General features: G+C 43.5%; 1 pseudogene; it reads left to right on the top strand.

Moving 5' to 3' along the window:
* Positions 1-13,850, top strand: part of LOC103730707 — a 76,243-nt pseudogene that overhangs the window by 1,136 nt on the left and 61,257 nt on the right.

The raw sequence follows: 13,850 nt of genomic DNA, 5'->3' as shown, positions 1-13,850 counted from the left end.
TATATGTAAGTGTTTTGCCTGCACGTATCTAACTGCACAGCAAGCATGCAATGCCCATGGAGGTCAGAAGAGGGTGGCGATCCCCTAGAACTAAAGACAGTTGCTAGTCTCTGTGGGGGTTCTGGGAAGCGAACTGTGTCCTCCATAGGAGCCGCTGGCGCTCTTAACAACTGAGCCAGGGTCCAGCCCCTGGAAGGCTTATTTTAGATGTGAATTCTTATATTCCAGAAATACCAATTCATTCTACATTTTCTTTCTTGTTTTTTCCCTCTCTTTTTTTCTTTCTTTTTCTTTTGAGGTGGTCTTTTTGAGACAGGGTCCCACATAGCCCAGGGTGGCTTCAAACTCCCTAAGTAACCAGGATAACCTTGAATCTTGATCCACCTGCATCTACCTCCCAAGTGCTGGTATAATAAGGATATGCCTGGCTCATTCAGCAGTTCTAAGAAGCAATCTAGGGGATTTCTTTGTACATTAAAGTTTCAGAGAAAGTTTCCCCTAGAACTTTAGCTCAAACATTGTCTACTATGCAATGTTTATAGAAATAGAGGAACTCATTAGATTATACTTCTTAAACTGAACGAATGTAAATCTTTTGTCTAGAAAACGAATGTAATTCTTCAGCATCTTGGGGTGGTTTTATTGTAGGATAGATCCTGCCAAATAAGTTGTAGAAAATAACTGATACATCTGTTAAATACTAAGAGACAGAGAGAGAGAATGAGAGAGAGAGAAATTTGGGGAGTCTCTTAAACAATGGTGGTCATCGTATGTATATCTGTTTTTTCATTGCTGTTTTAATGAAATGGGGCATTTTATAATTTTATTTTTGGACCAATTGCTAGGAAAGAGGAAAAAATAATTTGGAGTGAGGAACATGGAAAAAATAAGGTAAACTGTTAAGTTAAAAATCCATCAGAATTCGAGCTCTTTAGCCCTTCATAGGCAAAGTGTGAACCATTGTCTTAGCCCTTCATAGGCAAAGTGTGAACCATTGTCTTAGCCCTTCATAGGCAAAGTGTGAACCATTGTCTTAGCCCTTCATAGGCAAAGTGTGAACCACTGTCCTGTGTGGCTGCCTGCTTTGCACCACTAGCCAGTTCTACCAGAGAATATCTGTTTCTATTCATTTCCAAACTTACAGTGCTTGGTGTTTCTTCACTTAAATCAAGGCTTTTTCCAAATAAGGAAAATTGTTTCCCCACCTACATGTGTGTTCCCCATGTCAGAAAGCCATAGAGGCTGCGATTTTTCCAGAGCTGTCACTGTATTCTGTAACAAAGCGCCCTTCCCTTTAGCTAAGCTGAACACTGGAAGTGCTTTCAAACTAAAGTTTGTAAAGAATATAGGCATCTCTCTTTTAGCTGTGAGGTCTAACTTAAGCTACTCTCCTTCCTCTTCTTGACTGAAGCTCATTTTAAGCTCGAAGAACAGTAACTGTAACCCCAATTTCTACCAAGAGTTCTGGAACTGATATAAACAGCATGACTGGGTCTTTGGGGTATTAAGGCAAGATGTCTCAGGAGTCTGTGGAGACAACAGTACCTGGGAACCAAGACAGTACAGTGGCCATGTAGCAAACAGTCAGAAGTAATTAACTCAGCCTTAGAAAACCCAGGGTCCCCCACCAAAACAATATGGGGAAACTGTGTCCCAGATGCAACACTCAAAGCAATGGGTAGCAATAACCAGTCTGGAAATTTAAGTTTCTTAGTCCATTAACAATAATATGGACCCATATGCCACAGACTTTCCTAATGTCTTTCTTAACTTCTCTTGAACCTGAGTAAGTGGGTTCTAAAACTCAAAATGCTTTATCAACTCTCTAAACCTTTGCTCATACTTTACTTATGTAAATCTAATCCTATAATAAAAGTCCAGTTGCTATGATATGCCAGATTCCATGTTATGCATCAAAACAATTAAAGAAGCATGAATAATGTATCTCAGGTAAGTCATGGATAGCTGGCAAACTAGAAATCTCCATGTCATCTCAGTGCTCAGCTTCAAGCATCGCCTTCTCATGAAAAACCTTCCCTGACCAACATTCTGGTGGTGGGCAGAATTTTGAGATGGCTCTAGGATTCTTGCTCTTGAAATTGGGAAGAAACCAGGACTACGATGGGACACTATTCCCATGATTAGGTCATGTCATTTGGAAAAGGTGATGAGATTTTTCAGATACAATTACGCTCTTAAAACAATTGACTAGGGCCTGGTATGGTGGTGCATTCCTGTAGTCCCAGCACTTGGGAGGCAGAGGCAGGCAGATCTCTGTGAGTTCAAGGCCAGCCTGGTCTACATAGTGAGTTCCAGGACAGCTGGGGCTACAGGGAGACCCTGTCTCAAAAAGACAAAAAAAATTGACTAGGAATTAGTCAAAAGGGAGTTTACCTTGTATGGCCTGACTTCATCAGGTAAAAGTCTTTAAGAGGAGGAACCTCTAGCTGGCTATAAAGAAGTAAGCTTCCATGTTCTGAGAAGGTCAAATGGCCAAAGGACATGAGTGATATGGTATAGTTAGAAGTTCCCAGATGACAACCAGCAAGAAAACAGGCCACAGACCCACAAATGCAAAATGGACTCTGCCAAGAAGCTCATGACTTGAAATGAGAACCCGGATTTCAGCAAGGAACACAGCTAATCTAACATGACTATTGTAGCTTCGCAAGATGCTGAGAAGAGGGTCTAGCAAAACTATGCCTAGACAACCTTGACTCACAAAGTCTGTGAGATGGTCAATTCCTGTCCTGTTTCAGGACACCAAGTTTGTGGTGACTGACACAAGAAAATAGAAAAATAATGCAATTCCCAGTTGTGGCTACAAATTGATAAGAAGAATAAAGTAAAAGAATGTATGGCCACGGTCTAGGAAAGGTAGGTTATCCGTGTCAAATATGCTTACCTATCAGGGGACCCCAGTTCTTGACCCATCTGGGCACTAATTCAATGAATGACCTCAAGCAAAGCACTTTGCCTCTGAGTCCCATCCAGGTCACCCACATACAAAATGAGAGAATTGAGCTAGATAGACTCCGAGATCTTCTCTTGCCAGTATTCTTCAAGCCTATGAAATAATGCCCTCCATAGCTTGTGCCCCCCACCTTCTGTCCACACAGCACTAACAGTATCTCACCATTGCTTCACTGAGCACCCTGAAGCAGCTACTCACAAATGATGAACTTGTGGACGAGCAGAAGGAGCACTGCCTTCTTCCTTTACCTCCTAAATGTCTTCAAGATGACATGAAGAGTAATACAGAGATACTTCGCAATCAGCTTAGGCTAGAAAGTCCAATGTCAGAAGCAATACTAAATATCAAGGTGTGAAAGGGTGCCCAATTTCACACAGATCTCTCTAGATTTCTGGGAGCCTTGATAGGATTCAAGAATAACTGATTACAACTTTCATACTATCAACACTGTTATGTCTCAAATTATATAATACTAGATACCATTTACTGTACATCGATATTAAAGTTTAGGGTACTGTATATTACCTCTCAGGGTGGATTAGTAACTTACTGAAGATTGCACATGTAGCAAATAAGGGTAACAATTTTAACCCAGATTCAAGTCAGAGGAAAGCTTAACGTTTTCCCTCTGCATGATAGTTTGTAACTTGACACATACTCATTCAGAAGCCCTAAATGCATAATAAACATTTTGTAATCACCCAATCATATATCACATAGAGGGTAACCAACAATCCTAGTTTTTCAAGGACAGAAGTGTTCCCCCAGGATGCTTGACCCTCATTAATAAAACCAGGAAAATCCTAGGAAAAGATAAGAAGAATTGATCCCTTAAGGAATGTGTTCTCAAAGCTAAGGATGCAAAATTGCAGTTTAGGGAATGTGTACAGACACAAGATGAAATCTTAAATGTGAAGTTTTCTCTGAGAGTCAGACACATCATTTCATTTCTTTGGCACAATTCCATGTGCCCCATTTTAAATATGCCCAAATCTAAGTAGGATCTGTCCATGGAATCCGTTAGAAAAGCCACACTTGAGTCTAAATTACAGACCCACCTGCCTGCTGGAAAGTCATCTGCAGGCCTGAGTCACGCACTCTAATACGCTGTCTAGAGGCTGGAGGGTTGGAAGCTCCATTTAGCCATTGATGCTCCCTGATATATCTAATACCAAAATCCTCTAAGAATGAAGTGAACTTCACAGAGCTGCTGCTGCTCTGTTACAACCTCTCATTCTAACCCAGTAAGTCTCTTCTCAGTCTGCTAGCAATACCTCAACAGTAATTCATGGCTGTTGGATGGCTCTAAGAACTTGGTAACTCTGTATGTTGGAGACAATGGACATTGGCAGGGAAGGCTGCTGTCTCAGGGTGTGTCTAATCTAAAGTTTATCCTGCTAACCATGTGAAACCATATCCTTACCTCCTTCTGATTCAGAATTGAACACAAGGTTCCCACGGACTAGACTTAGGGCCCTTAGCCATCATGAAACCCAAGGCCAGCATCTCCATTGGTCCAGGCATGTGTTTGGTACCAGTAGTAGCTTCTCCAACAGCTGAATCTGTCTGACAATTTTTATCAGAAGAAAGAGCTAAATGTTCGTAGTGCCAAAACCAAGACACCACTTTTGGTCTGGTTCTCTGAACATCCAAATAGATAACAACGCAAAACTCTGAATACCACATGATCCTATCTGAGAATTGAGTCCATAGTGGTCTTTCTTGGTATTTAGACATTTCAAAATGAAATGAGCTCCAACAACCAGAAAGGGGATTTTTTGCACCACAGTGAAAGCTGCAGCCACCTTAGGTCTCCTACCCAAGCCATCGCTCCAGGTTTTGCACCACCAAGTAAATACCGTCCTTTTCTCATCTGAGCACTCATTAGCCAAAAAGAGAAAACAAAGGAACAGCAGACTAAAGCCTAAAGTATCACTTTTATTATCTCTAAAGGTTAAACTAGAAGATTCAGGGAACCAAATATGCCTGAAAGTGAGATGCTGACTTCAGCAGATTTCACACTCCGAAGAGTAAGTTCACTCTGAAGAGCTGTGGGGAATTAATATTTTCTGAAGACAGAGTTCCAAAGTGAGGAGGGGAAAAAAAAAAAAAAAAGAACAAGGTTACTTTCGACAAGTTTACTTTTCTCTATTCAGATCAGTCAGCCCCCACCCCACATTTCTATGCATACAGGGGCTGTAGGGTAAGTAGTAGTTAGGCTAATTGATCTCCTTCTACTTGAAACTATTACAGATAACCACTAGAGTCCAGTGCCAGATAAGAGGTGTCCTCACTTCGCCAAGGAAAGAACACTAATCAGAATTTTCAAGGCATGCCAAGAAAATAAAAAATCAGGCTAGCTTAGGTGACAAAACTGTACATGTACTAGGCAGAGAAATGAGCCAAAGGAAAGATAAGGTAAGAACCTGGCAAGCTCCTGAGACGGAGAGAGACCGTGGGCAGAATAAGAAGGAGAGCAATGATTTGAATAGCAAAAAATGATGAAGACAAAAATCCCTGGTAAAGAAAAAGGCCAACTAGAATGTGCAAGGGCAGAGTGAAGAGGAGGGGAGTGTGGCCACTCAGGTGAAAGTCAGAGGGGCTGTGCGGCCTTCGCCAGAGAACCCAAGCTTCCAGTAATTGGACCACCTAGGGCACCTGCCAATCATTGTAACTAAGACTTAACACTGGAAGAAACAGGAAGCCTTGGAGTTTCCCTGGGCTAAAGTAGTTAAGTTTGAATGATATGAATGCACTCAGAAACCAAAATTACAACTGCTTAAAACATTTGGTTAAACACATAATCATGCTTTTAAATCATGAGTAGAGTTTTTATAACGACACAATTCAAAATTATGACTTCACTGTGTAAAAAACAAAACAAAACAAAAAAGTCTAGAAAAATATTTGTTACAGGGTGTTTCTTTTTTCCAAGGAAATTTACTTGCCTGGCAAAGCAAAGCTGTTAGACTCACTTTGGTGCATAGTCTCAAGCCATGGTTGGCACTTAATGGTACTGCCTTAGAGGAGGTCTCTGCCCCAGCCTTCAGAAGGGCAGGGACAGAGAGAACCACAGCAGAGACACAGACAGTGTCAGCTCTGTGCTGGACAGCTTCAGCTGTCACCTTGACACACCTGGGAAGAGGCAACCTCAACTGAGGAATTTCTTTCATCAGATTGGTTTGTGACCGTGTCTGCGAGACATTTTCTTAATTGCTTATTGATGTGGGAGGGCCCAGCCCACTGTGGGTAATGCCACCCCTGGGCAGATGGTTGTGGGTTGTATAAGAAAGCAAGCTGAGCACAGGTAAGTGAAGCAAGCCAGTAAGCTGCATCCCTCCACGGCCTCTGCCTCAGTTCCTGCCTCTAGGCTCTTGCTTTGAGTTCCTGCCCTGACTTCCTTAGTGATGGACTATGGTGTGAAAGTATATGGTCCTGGTGTTTATGAAAACAACTGAAAAGTAACTAGTATGTTCTCTGAGGAATTGTCCCCTGAGGGGATCATTGATGTTGCTCAAAATCTCAAAGACAGTGTTCCAAAGCTCAATTTCAGAGAAAATTTTGAGGCATCAAACATTATAAGGCAAAAAGTACTTTTTTCAGTTGGGAGCATCACCACCTGCAGCCATGGCTGAGGCAAAACTGAGAAAGGAAAATTCATCCTTAGACACAATGACTCCTGTGCTCCAGCAAGCTTTGCCCCTTCTCTTAGTGCATTCCCTCACAGTCTCCCCCTTTGCCCATAACTACCTCAGAAGACCAGCTTCATTCTAGCTAAGGTGAGGGTCAGGAGTCATCTGCATCTGACACTGTGGGCTCTCGTAGATAGTAAGTGGGTCTGAGCTCTCCAGGAAGAAGGGAAGTTTAGGAACAGGCTTTGCAGAACTGCAGACTTTACTGGAAGAACAGTGAAGTCCTAAGCCCACCTCCAGCTTTCTCCTTCTGTCATGTTCCTAGCTTTCCTGCACCTATTCCTTACGATCAACAATCTAGCTGTGTCATCTGAGAGTGTGCCTCTTTCCTCTGCCCTCCTCCAACACGGAAGCACATCCCACCAGAGCTGCAAGACTTTCCAGGCCTTTACACTGATTTTTTTCCTATAGATCAGCAGGGTCATGCTCTACCTCACCTATTAGAAGTCAGAGCATGAGGGAAAATGAGGAGACTGTGGTCTGCACACATACACCTTGTTACTACAGAGAACCTCTGGGGGAAGCCTGCGGCTCACTGATTTCAATCAATAAATTTAAAAGCACTTAACTAGACAAAGCATAAAATATAAACACATCTTTAAGAGCTTTAGGTACTAAAATTTTAGTATTAGAAGGAACTTTAGAGTTCATCTGCCTAAATTCTTACCTACAACAGAAATGACTTGCTATACGCCTGGCAGCCATTGGGATGGAGGCAAGCAGTTTCCCCTGTGGGCAACTCCAGTTCTTAGAAATCATTTTTCTGCAGTGAACCAATCTGCGCTTATGTTGGCCTATTTCTGTTGTTTGCAGATAAACCTCTATTCCCCACAAAAACGTCAAATACTTGCACCATTCATTCTTGCCTCTTCTCACAGGTGCGTCAGTACCCAAGGGTTGATTCACTTCTTCCTTAGAAAGAACTATGTCTGCCTCTTTACCATTGCAGTTGCCATCATGGGGACATAATCTGGCACCTCATGGTCCTAAGAGAAATAAGTTGAGCAGATCTGTAGACAGTGCCCCATAACGACTTGTAAGATCGTCCTAGTTCACAGAGAGGCTTTTGCTATCCCCTGAGCGGCTTCCGTATTTCTAGAGGCCCTCAGATCCTCAAAGAGAAGGCCAAGGCTGGATCATATAACAAGGACTGTGGAGTCAGACCGACAGGGACTCTAATAACAGCTTTGGCAGTTATGACCTGTATGACTTTGAACAACTTGCTGAGCTCTCTAGCTAGACCTGACTCATCATGCTTGAAATGTGAATGGAAATACCTTATTTATCCGATTCTGGTGAAAAGTGTTTGAACTACATGTAGAAGTGCTAGTACTACACAGCAGCCAAACTGGAAAAATACCACTCGTGTGGCGTTGTGTCGCTTGCTATTGGTTCATTCTTTTCAGGAGCGTCCTAGCCTAAAAGCTGATCTCTAACTGCCCTCCAGGTGAGAAGAGAAAATACCCATCACTCCCTTCAAGTGTTGGGTTAATATCCATTAAGAGAGCCCAGTCCCTGCCAGGAATGGGTCTACTTAGCTGACAGTCAAGTTTTCCTATCTCTAAATCAAGGTCTCTGTTATGCTCACATGGGGGATCAGGGTTCAGATATGGCTTTGGGAGTGATAAGACCAACCTTGTATGTTTCACATCCTACAAATCTCCATATCTCCTTAATTCCCAGTGTTCACAGATGAGGCCATAACACATCCTTCCAATGGAATTCCTCCATTTAGCTCTAGTCCATAACCCATAACCTCTGTTAAACACTAAAGCATCAAACATGATGTTAGAAGTTCCTTCCTAGAATTGATAGCAGTCACTGAGACTTGATCACATCCAAGTGTCTTCTTTCTACTGAAGTAACTGGTATTTGGGGCTCTCTTGAAACATGAGGAACTCCTGTAATCACTTTTATCAGGTGACTTACATATCAAACACCCCACAGGAAATTGATAATGTGCGTATCAGTCTGTGTGGACTAAAGGAGAGGGTATTGGTGGACTTTAGAACCAGTTTTCTTTGGACGTTTCCCTCTTACAAATATGGACATCGTGGAGTCTAGGTGGTTGGTTCTGTGTCCTTGGCAGGCTCCCTGACAACATGTTTATTTTCCTTTTCTTCCCCCTGGCCTTCATTAAAACTTAACACTGTGCCCTGGTCTTGGATCTCACCTGGCATGCTAGCAGAAGGGACATGTCCCACACCACTGGCCTGGCACCCTATTGAAAGTGGCTGTAAACAGGAAGGCTTTGTAGGCACAGACCTGAGCTTTGTTTAGAAATGATGGCCCTCCCTTCTGCCTTTCCTCTTCATCAGTTTTCTAATTTATCTGGAACTTCAGTTTTGGCAGAGCTCATGCATTTAGTGACTTTCTAATGAAAAGTTACTACTTTGGATGAAATTTTCAACCCATGGAAGCATGATCCCCGTGTTTGTCTTCCTTCACTTTGGGGTAATCCCTGAGCCTCCCATTCCCCTCACTACCAACACCTTCATTTCCTCTGCTTCTGTCTTTGCCTAGGCCTTTGCATGTCTCACCAGGGCCTCTATTAAGCCTGACAGCACTTTCTGCCATGGAGTTCCCTGCACTCCTAGTCTAGGCAGTCCACACTTTTACCCATCCCATTTAGCAGGGTTATATCAGAGTGGTCCACAACAACTCCCCGAAACAGTCCCAAGTGTTTTCTTGAGACATACAGGATCCTTTGTGAAAAGTAGTTCTCATGCTTAGAAAGCACATAGTTTTTTGGTTTTTTTTTCCTCTCCTGCGATCAAAATTGGTTTCCCACAGCCTGCCCACTCCAAGCCAACAGCCAACTCAGTCCTGTTCTAATTGAAAAAGTCTTGTCTTTGGGCCTTGTGATGGTTTGAATGAAAATGTCCCCCATAGGCTCCAAGTGTTTGGACACTTTGTCCCCAGATGATGGCACTGTTTTGGGAGGTTTTAGAAGGTGTGGCTATCCTGGAGGAAGTACGTCCCTGTGGGTGGGCTTACAGAGTTCTTAAGCCTTGCCAGATCTCAAGGTGCTCTCTTGCTTCCTGTGCCTGTGTGATGATGTAAGAGCTTAGCTTCTGCTGCTCCTGCTCCAGCCACCTCCAGACACCAAATAGCTTGGGTCAGTGTTTCTAGCACAGCAACATATAAGCTCAAATAAACTCTTCCTTCTATAAATAGCTTGGGTCAGTGTTTCTAGCACAGCAACAGAAAAGTGACTAATACAGGAACTGGTACCAGAGAGTGGGCTGTTGGTTCTGTAGAACCTGACCATATGGGGTTTTGAAGAAATGTGGAAGACTTTGGAAGTTTGGGCTAGACAAGTGGTTGACTGCTGTAAGTGGAGCTTAACAGGCCATTCTAGTAGACTCCTGGAAGAAAGTAGTGCTGAAAAAAAAAAATGTAGTTCCAGAGGGAAATAAGGACTTAAGCAGCACTTGGGATATTTTGGCAGAGTCTGGCTGGAGTCTGCCCTCAACCTAAAAGCTTGCTTGAGGCTAAGTTGAAAGGCAATGGCCTAATTTCTCTGGCAGAAGAAATTTCAAGACAGCATAACATAGAAATGGTGGCATTGCTATTAATGGTGAATATTGTACAGATTTACAGTGAAAAAGAGCCAATGGGGCAGAAAGAAATAGAGAATTTATGGGACGGATTGAAAAAGAGTACTAGGGAGATTAATGTTGGAGCCCTGGCACATGATGGACAGGCTCCCATTGATAAGGAGATTAAAGTGATTAAGGAGATTAAAGTGATTAAGGAGGGGCCTAGAGAGTCAAACTTAAAACAATGGAGAGAGTGCCTCCATGGCAAGACCACACCCAAAGCTAAGCCTCCAACTTGTGAAAAGAAAATGTTGCAGAGACCAATGAAGAGAAAAACTTCTAAAATAGATAAAGCAGGCTGGAGTCCATCCCAAACTTGTATTCAAACTTGGCAGTGCCCTTCACCTGGTGCTGGCTTTAGAGGCATGAAAGATGCAAGAGTGAAGGGGTCATCAGTTCTTCCTCTGTGGTTTCAGAGAGCCACTGAGGCCAGGCATCATGTAGCAGGGGTTCTCCTGCATAGAGAAGGCCCTGATAGGCCATTGCATGAAGCTGTGAAGGTGAAGCCTGGTTGGCAATGGAGACCCCAAGAAAATGTCTGTGATGCCAGAGCTGTGAGGCATCTGCCAAGAAGACCTGCATACAAGGAGTGGTACCAGCACAGGAGAAAGATGTGTGTTGCACACAGCAAAGCTGGAAAGGCTGAGCCATCTAAGCCCTTTGGAAGTAAAGTCCCAGAAGTCAGATATGGAGCTACTGGATTTGGTGTTTGTCCTGCTGGTTTTTAGTCTTCTTTTGGTCTGGTATTTCCTTACTATGCTTCCATTCTTCCCTTTTGGGATGGTAATGTGTATTCGGTTCCACTGTATGTTGGGAGTATGTAATTTGTCTTTTGATTTTATAGAGGCTTACTGTTAAGGTATTTACCTGAGTCTCAGAATAGACGGTAGACTTTTGAGTAGTATTGAGATTGATAATGACTATGGGGACTTTTAAGGTTGGACTAAATGCATTTTGCATTTTATATGCTCATGAGCCTATGGGGGCCAGGGGGTGGAATGTGATAGTTTGAATGAAAATGTCCCCCATAGGCTCCAAGTAGTCAGACATTTTGTCCCCGGATGATGGCACTGTTTTGGGAGGTTTTAGAAGGTGAGGCTATCCTAGAGGAAGCACATCACTGGGGGTGCACTTACAGAGTTCTTAAGGCTTGCCAGATCTCCACTCACTCTCTTGCTTCCTGTGCCTGTGTGATGATGTGAGAGCTTCGCTTCTGCTGCTCCTGCTCCAGCCACCTCCAGCCACCGTGCCTCCCTGCCATGACGGACTGTAATTCCCCTGGAACCGTAAGCTCAAATAAATTCTTCCTCTATAAATTGCTTGGGTCAGTGTTTCTATCACAGCAACAGAAAAGTGACTAATGCAGGCCTTCAGAGCCCTCTCCCTTTTCATGGTTATAGTGACTCTACTAAGAATCTGGAAATTCAGCCATATGTGGCCCCTGGTTTGTGGCTCCACATTTCCTATGGGTCCACTCCTCTCCTCCCCGCTGCACTCTGGCCTCCTGCCCACAGGTGATTGTGCCCCCACCTGTGGTTGTTTCTATGAGGATAACAAATGAGGGTAGACTTGAGAATGAAAAAAGAAGAGGAAAAAGAGGATGGGAGAGGAGGGGAGAAGGGAAGGTGAAGTAGGAGGGGAAGTGAGAAGGTAAAAGAGGAAAGAGAGAGAGAAGAGGAGGGTGAGAAGGAGAAAGGGATTTTCCTCAAAGGAGATATGATTCCATTTCTCAAATGTTTTCCACATTAAAAGTCACTGTACGGGGCTGGAGTGATGTCTCAGCAGTTAAGAACATTGGTTGTTCTTGCAGAAGACCCAAGTTCAAATCTCAGAACTTGGCAGCTAACAACTGTCTGTAACTCCAGTTCCAGGGGATCCGACAGCCTCTCTGTCTTCTGTGGGCATTGCATGACATGGGTGCAGTTACCTACATGAAGACAATATATGTATACACATAAAAAAATTAAAATAAAAAAACCCACTGTACATTGCCCAGAATCCTAAGGGACTCCAGCTCAAGTGACCATGAAGAAGGAGACACAGTCTATAGGACCTTAAGCCAGACTGCCTGGACCTAAACTCAAGCAATCAATAGTTCAGTCTCTGACGCCCATAGCGGTCACCCTGTCTTTAGTGGTGGCCCTGCCTTTGGCCCCTTACCTCCCCTTATAACACTCCCAATCCCCTTTTCATCCCTTCTTTTCCGAGATCATCTGCTCAAGTCTGATATTCTTTATCTGAGATAATTCAGAGCTCCACCATCTCACACTGTCCAAAACCTCTGCCAGTCATCCCTAAGTTATATTTCCTTAATCAGAAAACACAACTAGGGATGCCAGTCCCTGCTGGTGACTGTCTGATTGGCATCAAAACCTGGCCAGAGGCAAGTAGCTCTAAGCCAGGAGGTAAAATTGGCTCATTTGAGACCGGTCCTGTGTCCACAAAACAAGAGCAAAAAGGTCCTATTCACATTTCAGCTTTGGTTTTTGTCTCCCGTGTGCCCATCAGAAAGACCTCCTTGTTTAATGCACAGAAGCAGGAGGAAGGACAAAGAGAAGGAGGCTCCCTGGAGAAGGACAGGCAGAGAGAGAAAAGGCCAGAGAGAAGCTCTTTTGAAAAGTGAAGATGTTAAAGTAAATGATCTCTAGTTTCCACTCTTTGTTCTCCCGATGGGCACACACGGAGAACCATGTGGAGAAGGAATCCATATGGCTAGATGAATTCTGTTTCTGTTTTAAACACAAGTGTATAGGTAGAAACCTCCAGTATGAGGGACCCTGGAGACTCAGTTCCAAGACTTGAGATGCCAAACTCTCTGAGAGTTCAACACAGGCTGCCTCAAGCATATTGTGTGCCCTCGAGAAACAAAATGATTGCAACAGTCCTCAGCTTCCTGCATATTCTGAACTTTTCCTTTTATGGACACAAAGGAGGCTGAGCCCTTTGACTTTCTCATCTTGAGCCAAGCCAAGTCAGTCCCTGCTTGAGTGGAGGTGACCTGGACGGATTTCCTGCCTTTAAGACAGCTTCTCTCTGGGCTGGAGAGATGGCTCAGCAGTTGGGAGCACTGTCTGCTCTTGCAGAGGACCCAGGTTTGGTTCTCAGCACCTACACAGCAGTTAACAACCATCCTTAACTCCAGTTCCAAGGGATCCAACACCTTCTTCTGACCTCCGAGGACACTGCGCAACATGGGTGCACTTACATACATGCAGGCAATACACTCATACACATAAAATTAAAATAATAAAACATTTTTTTAAAAAACACAGCTTTTCCCACCTCCTCTCCTTTTGGTTGCCAGCTTTTGACAGCACTCCCTGTGTGGACCTTCCTGAACAGCACCCTCAGGCCTACTTGGCTCTGAGCTGCTGCGTTCCTTTAGCTCAGGGATATATCTGGCCATAGCCTTCCACTAAGAGTGAAAATTAGAATTTGAAAAATTACTAGAAGAATCTCTTATTTATTTTAAACCAATGACACTTTGTGACTCAGTGTGTTTTAAGGACATTCAAGGGCAAACATTCCAGTTCAATCCACAACACTCTTCTGAGATAAGGCTGACACCCAGCGGACCCGTTA

The sequence above is a fragment of the Nannospalax galili genome, unplaced genomic scaffold (genome assembly GCF_000622305.1).
Source record: "Nannospalax galili isolate Female #2095 unplaced genomic scaffold, S.galili_v1.0 scaffold52, whole genome shotgun sequence".
In the NCBI taxonomy this organism is placed as follows: Eukaryota; Metazoa; Chordata; class Mammalia; order Rodentia; family Spalacidae; genus Nannospalax; species Nannospalax galili.
Note: the sequence above shows the minus strand (reverse complement) of the source record. Positions and strands in the feature narration are given on the sequence as shown.